Source organism: Puma concolor, unplaced genomic scaffold, assembly GCF_028749965.1.
Source record: "Puma concolor isolate L17-30 unplaced genomic scaffold, mPumCon1.1.hap2 unalloc_scaffold_28, whole genome shotgun sequence".
Lineage (NCBI taxonomy): Eukaryota > Metazoa > Chordata > Mammalia > Carnivora > Felidae > Puma > Puma concolor.
The window spans coordinates 552,351-560,786 of NW_028240234.1; the positions used below are offsets into that span (position 1 = coordinate 552,351).

Genomic DNA, 8,436 nt, shown 5'->3' on the forward strand with positions numbered 1-8,436 from the left:
AGGGGTGGTGAGGGGTGGTGTGCAGAGATGCTGCGAAGTGCGGTGCCATGCAGTGCGGTGACCTGTGGGATGGAGGGGCTGGTTGGCGTGGGAGCAAGCCGGAGCAGCCCGCAAGAGTACCGGGATCAGAGAGCGCAAGGGCTTGTGGCACTCCGGGGTGCCAGGGGCCTGTTGCGCGGCCCTCGCCACCGACCCGGGGCCCTCCCCTCGGAGGACGGCAGCGGGAGGCAGGCAGTCAAGAAGGCAGGCAGGCTGGCAGGCATGTGCACGGTGAAGGGGGCACGCGCTGGGCCTGGGGGGCGAGGACCAGCCTCTTTCGGCGCACAGCGGCAGCGGGTAGCGTTTGGGGACAAACGAACCTGAACACGCCGGATCTCCTCTTGGGTCGGAAGCTATGCAGGGTCGGGCCTGGTTAGTACTAGGATGGGAGACCATCTGGGAATGCGTGTAACTGGAGGCTTTTCCCTTTTGCCTTTGACCTCCTTGACCTCTTCATTGGCGCCAGCCCACCCCCTCTCCCTTCCTGACCAGGGAGAGGCGCTCCTGGGGCCAAACTCAACGCAGCCAGGGCTCCCTCAGCCCCTCCCAGTTCAGCCCAGCGGCCTGGCCTGCCTTACACACCCCACCCCACGTCACAAGGGGCCCGCTCCCCTTTCCCCACTCCCCGCACCAGGCCAAATCCCACTGCACGGGCCTGAAAACACACCCCAGCTTTGCACCTTCCCTGACACACCACCTACACCCGCACGGAGTGCACAGTGCACGCGGGACCGGTTTCCGGAGTTGGGGGTCCGGGGTGCGGGGTCCTGGGGATGGCTGCTGGAGCGTGGGGGCTGGGGACTGGGTTGGAGGGTGGGGGCTGGGGTGCGTAGACGCGAGGACAAAAATGGGGCGGGAGGGACACAGAGACACCACACTCCGTGTACGCCACAGGCCTGGGCTGCCTGGGTGCTGGGCCTCTTCCCTCCCTCGGAGCCCTCCACCCCTGAGCCCCTGGCAATTCACAAGACCCAGCTAGGTGAGCGGGCTTTGTCTGGTGATGTTGTCTGGGGACGTTAGGGCTCCGGTTGGCGTTTGAGCCAGTTGGGGCAGAAGGGAGGGAATGGCCAGGTGGGGGGCTGGCAGACAGGCAGGCAGGCAGGCAGTCAAGCAGGTGCATGGGTGCAGCGCGGAACCCTCTGGGCTTGGGACGCGTGGAGCAGGCTCTTGAAGCGCACAGCGGCAGCCCCTGGCGTCTTTGGCCATACCAGCCTGAACGCGCCCGACCCCGTCTCCTCTCGGAAGCTAAGCAGGGTCGGGCCTGCTTAGAACTTGGATGGGAGACCGCCTGGGAACACCGGGTGCTGTAGGCTTTTGCCTTTTGCCTTGGCCTCCTTGACCTCTCCTTTGGCGCCCGCCGCCCCCCCCCTCCCTCCCTTTGTCCCTGTCTCCCCAGGGAGCATGGTTCCTGGGGCCAAACACACCCCAGCCACTGCTTCCTCAGCCCCACCCGGGCCAGCAAAACGGCCTGGCAGGGCCTGGCTCCGCTCCGCCCCACCCCCCCAGGGGCCCACCCCGCACACCCCACCGCACTTCACAAGGGGCACGCTCCCCGCTCCCCGCCTGGGCCAAATCCCACTGCACCGACTGGAAGCCACAGCCCATCTTTGCACCTTTCCTGACACACCACCCAAACCCGCACCCGGACGGGGGGAGGGTGATGTGGGCGGAACCGGAATCTGGCGCCTGGGGGCTGGAGGGTGGGCGCTGGGTGGGTGGATACAGGAACCCAGGAGCGGGCGTTTGGGTATGTGGGAGGGCAACACGTCCCCAGCCTCCAACTTCCCCAAGGCCTGGGCTCCCTGGGTCCTGGATCTCTTCCCTCCCTCGAGCCCTCATCCACAGGGCCCCTGGCATTTTAAGAGGCCCAGCTAGGGCAGCGGACTCGGGCTGATGCTGCTGTCTGGGGGCGCTGGGGGCTCCTGGTGGGTTTGCACCAGGTGGGGCAGACGGGAGGGAACGGCCTGGTGGCTGGCTGCGCTCGCCCTAGCGCTGGGGAGGAAGCGCTGAGAACCTGGCGGGGCGGGCCCCGAAGGCACAAGCGTCCTGATGCCCCACGCTCGCTTCTGCCCTCTTCCCAGTGAGCAGCCCAACGTGGTGTGGTGCGGGGCTGCGAGGTGCGGTGCGGTGCGCTGCGGGATGGATGCAGAGGCGGGCCTGCGGCCAAGCCGGGAGCTGCCTGCAAGAGTCCCGGGGTTACAGAACGCCGGGATTGTGCCACGGCGCGTTGCCAGGTTCCTCTGGCGCGGCCTCCGCCACCCGCCGCGGCCCCACGGCTGCGGACGGTGGCGGCAGCGGCGGCGGCTGCGGCTGAGGCGGCGGCTGCGGCTGAGGCGCCGGCGGGGGCGGCGGCTGCGTCTGAGCCGGCGGCTGGGGCGGCTGCAGCTGAGGCTGCGACGGCGGGGGCGGCTGCAGCTGAGGCTGCGACGGCGGGGGCGGCGGCGGCAGTGGCTGAGGCGGCGGCGGCGGCAGCGGCAGCGGCGGCGGCTGAGGCGGCGGTGGCGGCGGCGGCGGCTGCAGCTGAGGCTGCGGCTGAGGTGGCGGCGACGGCTGCGGCAGCAGAGGCGGCGGCGGCGGCGGCGGCTGCGGCCGAGGCTGCGACAGCGGCAGTGGCTGTGGCTGAGGCGGCGGCGGCGGCGGCGGCGCCGGTATCTGCGCCTGAAGCGGCCGCGGCGGCGACTGACGCCGAGGTTTGGACGGGGGCGGCGGCGGCTGCAGCTGAGGCGGCAGCGGCGGCGGCGGCTGAGGCCGCGGCGGCGGCTGAGGCGGCTGCAGCTGAGGCTGCGACGGCGGCGGCGGTGGCGGCTGCGGCTGAGGCGGCGGCGGCTGCGGCTGAGGCGGCGGCGGCGGCTGAAGCGGCTGCAGCTGAGGGTGCGACGGCGGCGTCGGCGGCTTCGGCTGAGACGGCGGCGGCGACGGTGGCAGCGGCTGCCGCCGAGGCTTGGACTGCGGCGGTGGCTCCGGCTTCGGCGGCGGCGGCGGCTGCGGCGGCTGCAGCTGAGGCTGCTACGGCAGGGGCGGTGGAGGCTGCGACGGCAGGGGCGGCGGCGGCTGCGGCTGAGGCGGTGGCGGTGGAGGCTGCGGCGGTGGCGGCTGCGGCTGCGGCTGAGGGGGCGGCGAAGGCAGCTGCGGCGGCGGCGGCGGTGGCGGCTGCGGCTGAGGCGGCGGCGGCGGCTGAGGCGGCTGCAGCTGAGGCTGCGACGGTGGCGGCGGCGGCGGCTGCGGCGGCGGCTGCGGCTGAGGCGGCGGCGGCGATGGTGGCGGCGGCTGCCGCCGAGGCTTGGACTGCGGCGGTGGCTCCGGCTTCGGCGGCGGCGGCGGCTTCGGCGGCGGCTTAGGCGGCGGGGGCGGCGTGGGCTGCGGCTGAGGCGGCGGCGGCTGCAGGCATGCTGGCGCTGCTGGGGCCAAACACACCCCAGCCACTGCTCCCCCAGCCCCTCCCGGGTCAGCAAGTTGGCCTGGCCTGGTCCGGCCCTGTCAGGCGTGGCTGGCACACCCCACCGCATGTCAGAAGGGGCATGCTCCCTGCTACCCGCTCCCCTTATCAGGCCAAATCCCTCTGTACTGGCTGGAGGCCACTCCTCAGGTTTGCAATTTCCCTGACACACCACCCACAGGTGCAGGGAGCAGGAAGAGAGGGCGGGGCTGGGGTCTCGGTAGGGGTTCGCATGTTGGAGGTTTGGGTTGGGGCCTATTTATACAAGGACCCAGGAGGCTGGGAGGCGCAGTGAGTTCTCAGATATTGACTGTGCCCCAGTCCTGGGCTCCCTGGGTCCTCTACCTCTGCCCTGCCTCTCAGCCCTCATCCCCAGAGCCTCTGTCAATTCACGAGGCCCATCTACGGTATTGGGCTTGGGCTGGTGAGGTTCTCTGGGGACGCTCGGGGGGCTTCCTTTTGGTTTCGAGCCAGGTGGGGCAGACAGGAGAGAATGGCCAGGTTTTGGTTTGCGCTAGCCCTCTTGGTGGGGAGGAGGGCCTGAGAATCTGCTGGGCTGGAAGGCAAGGCTGGTCTTATGCCGCTTCTTCAGCGACCTGGTTCCACATTAGCAGCCTTGTTTTTTTTGTATGGGTTTGACACAGGTGTGTTTCCTTCCTGGGTCAGCCACTAAGATATGTACTTTTCAGCCCAGTGATAGAGTGTAAAGTTTCAACTTGTAATGGTTTGTTGAAACTATCGATTATCGGACTAAGTGAATTATGTCAGTCAGAAATCTACAAGTACCATGTAATATTGTAATCATTCACGGGTTAGAAGTAAAGAATCACCGGAAATAAGAGAGCGAGATCGTGAGGAAGAGACAAAGGGAGAGAGTGAGAGCGAGTAGAGTATCAAGTAACAGACCCTACTGTGATAATAGTTTGATAGTACTAGAGCGAAGGTGGCTGCTGGGGTAGTTTTCGCACCACGTGAAGGAGATTGAAATGTGTACCTGCAAAAATGCACACTGGGTAATATTTGGACCGTGAAACTACTTAACTCTTTGTATTAACCTTTTGAAATCAAAGAGACTACAAAAACTGCAATTTGAAAACGAAACAAAATGAAATGAGTACCTGTCCAATCGTTTAGTAGGTGAATTACATGAGATTGTAGTTATGGCACCCTTGCCAGGACTGCTGTGGGTTCTGAACTACGTTGGGGGTGGCACATGGGTGGCTCAGTGAGTTGAGTGTCCGACTTGGGCTCAGATCATGATCTCGCTGTCTGTGAGTTCGAGCCCTTTGTCGGGCCTTGTGCTGATAGCTCAGAGCCTGTGTCTCCCTCTCTCTCTGCCCCTTCCCTACTCATGCTGTGTCTTTGTCTGTCTCTCAAAGATGAATGAACATGAAAAAAATTTAAAAAAAAGAAGTACCTTAGAAGAAGTTACAATGTCCTCTAAGTCACATTGCATAGAGACTCCTCTCTTTCCCGTGCAGAAATAGTTAGCAGTAGTTGTGCAGGTATTGAAGAAGAATGAGGATGACAATGTCTTACAGATAGACAAAGGCAGCTTAACAATGGAAGGCTAGTGGGAAATCCTCCGTGCATGCCATCCTGGGCCTGTAGTTTTGACGCTCATGACGCAAGTCAAATAACAGGTTCATTCTGTATGAATTCCTTTAAAGGCCACCCATCCTTCCTCTGGGTCCAGCACTATATCTTCATTAGTGACCGGGACAAAATGTGATCTGTGCCCATGTGGAGATCACTGCCAATGAGGAAGACAGAGGTGAAAAGGGGGTCCATGTGGTTAGTAGGGATGGGAGACAACAGCACGGGTCATTGAGAGCAGAGACCTGCACTTCAAAGGAAACTTCCTCCGAAAGGAAAACTTGGCACGAAGGTCTCGGAAAGGAATGAATGAGAGCTTTTGGAAAAGTGTGGTTTTATATTGAATAAAAGATGTGTTATCATCTCACCTGTGTATTTATTCCTGGAACGTAGGTTTAAACTGGAGGGGATCGGGTATCTATCTGGCAATTTGTCTCACCAAATTATAGCATTGTGGCAGAAATCTCCTAGGCCTCTTTAGTTTTTCCAAGGACTTCTCCATTCCTGTGACAATCAAGTCATGCTCTTTGGAAACCTCCATTGGCTCCTCTTCCTGATTGACTTTCCTTAGATTTGGAAGCAGCTTAACCAAACCAGGTTACGTTTGCCGGTAGCTTTCTGTGTTCTTTGGATAGACAAAATAAGGCTGATGAAGGAAATAAGAATCCTGGCATTCAAGGGCAATCACAGCCTACACTGTTTTTCTACCTTAAGCATTATTTTCAGAGAGTGGAATCACAGTGTGAGTTTGGCTTTTTTGTTGGGCAAACTGTTTTGTTTCTGTTTTTATTCTTATTTTCATTTCAACTGGGTAAACCCTACTTCGTATCTTTAAATCTCCATTTACATTGGTTTTCAATTTTTTGTTACCCTACTCCTCATAGGGAAAACTCTTGGCCTGCTGCCAGTGCCCTTAAGAGTACACATAAATGGGAACAACAAGTAGCCATAGAAGGGGGAGCGCTTGCTGACGTTGCTTCTTTAAAAAGTCATAACAGGGTGGCTGCACCAGTTTGTATTGTGACCAGCAGTGCAAGAGTGTTCCCCTTTCTCCAACTCTCACCGACAACGGTTCTTTCTTGTGTGGTTCATTTTAGCCATTCTAGCAGGTGTGAGGTGGTCTCTCATCGTGGTTTTGCTCTGCATTCCTTAATGCACAGTGATGTTGAGCATCTTTCCATATGTCTGTTAGCCATCTGGAAGTCTTCTTTGGGCAAGTGTCTATTCATGCCTTCTGCCCATTTCATAACTGGGCTGTTTGGTTTTGGGTGCTGAGTTTGATAAGGTGTTTCTACATTTTGATCCTAACCCTTTCTCACATATGTGTCTTGCAAATATCTTCTCCCATGCTGTGGGCTGCTTTTAGTTGTGTTCATTGTTTCCTCCACTGTGCAGAAGGTTTTGTCTTGATGAGAATATTACTCAGCCATCAAAAAGCATGGAGTCTTGCCATTTGAAACTATGTGGATGGAACTAGAACGTATTGTGCTAAGCTAAATGAGTCCATCTGAGAAAGACAAAGATACAATTTCACTAGTATGTGGCAATTAACATATGAGAAGGTGAGGACGAGAAGAGAGGTAGACTTAAAAATTTTTTTTTTAATGTTTATTTATTTCTGAGACCGAGAGAGACAGAGCATGAGCGGGGGAGGGGCAGAGAGAGAGGGAGACACAGAATCCGAAGCAGGCTCCAGGCTCTGAGCTGTCAGCACAGAGCCTGACGCGGGGCCCAAACTCACAGATTGAGATCATGACCTGAGCCGAAGTCAGACACTCAACCGACTGAGCCACCCAGGTGGACCTAGAAAAGAGGTAGACTTTTAATGCTAAAGAACAAACTGAGAGTTGATGGAGGGATGTGGGTGAGAGATGGACTAGATGGGTGGTGGGTACCAAGGAGGGCACTTGTGATGAGCACTGGGTGTTGTACGTAACTGATGAATCACGGAATTCGACTTCTGAAACCTGTACGTTAACTAACTAAAATTTAAATTAAAATAAGAAACAGAAATCTAAACAGCCCACTCCCTCGGTCATGGCCCATGAAACGGTTTTGACAACAGTGTGTGACATTCTCTCTGGCACCATCATTCTAGATGCTGTATCATGGTCCTGTAGCCAGAGGAATCGGATCCTCTCTGTCTGAGAAGGAGGTGTCCCATTCAGGGCTCTTAGAGCAAAAGCAGAGATGACACATGCCTACATGAAAGTCTGTGCAAATCCCTAGTCACTGTCTTTGCTCTCCAGAATCAGACCCCTCCCCACCGGAATCAAAGGTGATGGCAACTGAAATCATGGCAACAATCACCCTCCAGTAAGAGAGTCGAGGCCCCTCCCGCTACTGAAAAATGAGTGCCCTGATCTCTAATGCACAACAAGGGGTCTGGTTTCAGGAGTGCGATGAGTCATTTTTGCTAGTTTTGTGGATGAGAAATTACACCAAACTCATCGTCCTATGTTCACTTTTCTGATGACGAGTGAGGCTGGATGTTTACCACTTCCTGCCATTTCCAAAATGTAGCCACCGTTCTCAGTTCTGGGTGAGCCTGCTGAACACACTCTCCCGGACATCCCCCGGGGACACAGACAGTGATCTGTGTCCAGTCAGGAAACGTCACTCCTTGTGAAACCACTAAGCTGTTAGTGAGGGGAGGTCAGTTTCCAGATTTCAGGACAGAAATTCTGTCACTTGCTTCTGACTTGCTTTGTCCCGTGTTTGTTCCATCTCTCTCTGTCTGTCTGCTCCTCTTTCTCTCTCTCTCTGTATCTCTCTCTCTCTCTCTCTCTCTCCTTCCCTTTTCCCTCTCTCTCTCTGCTCTCTGTCCTCATTTGCTCCCGCTGTCTGTCCGCTAACCCTGCAAATAGGGAATCAAACACCTCAGTTAGGGAATACCATATGAGAACAGGATAGAGGAGAGTAAGAAGCAAGTTTCCAAGGCAAAAGATTGAAATAGGCTCTCAGTTGCAACTGAGTTCTGACACTGTCTGTGTGAGTGAGCTTGGAAGGGAAGTATCGCCCTTTTGAGTCTCCGTTGAGACCACAACCCTGGCTTCATAGAGACTTACTTTGAGGCATGGTCACACAGCTATGCTGTGACTGGATTCCTCTCCTACAAAAATTGTGAGCTATTCAATATTTGTAGTTTTAAGGTTCTAAATAGCTAGACAAGTCTGTCAGGGAGGAACGGAAAGCTAATAGTCTACCAGGTCCCAGCATCTGGTCTATGGTCTGGCTCTTCTCTGCCTCTCCCCTCCCGGGATCCCACAGCCACATTATCCACCTTTCTGATGTGTCTGGACAAACTCGATTCTGTCTCCTATTCTTGGCCACAGCAATATCTTCTCCTGACACGTTGTAGACAC

General features: G+C 57.2%; 1 pseudogene; it reads left to right on the forward strand.

Annotated features, from left to right (window-relative positions):
• The first annotated feature begins 1,233 nt into the window (after positions 1 to 1,233).
• LOC147571429 (5S ribosomal RNA) lies at positions 1,234 to 1,352 on the forward strand (annotated as a pseudogene).
• The last annotated feature ends 7,084 nt before the right edge of the window (positions 1,353 to 8,436 follow it).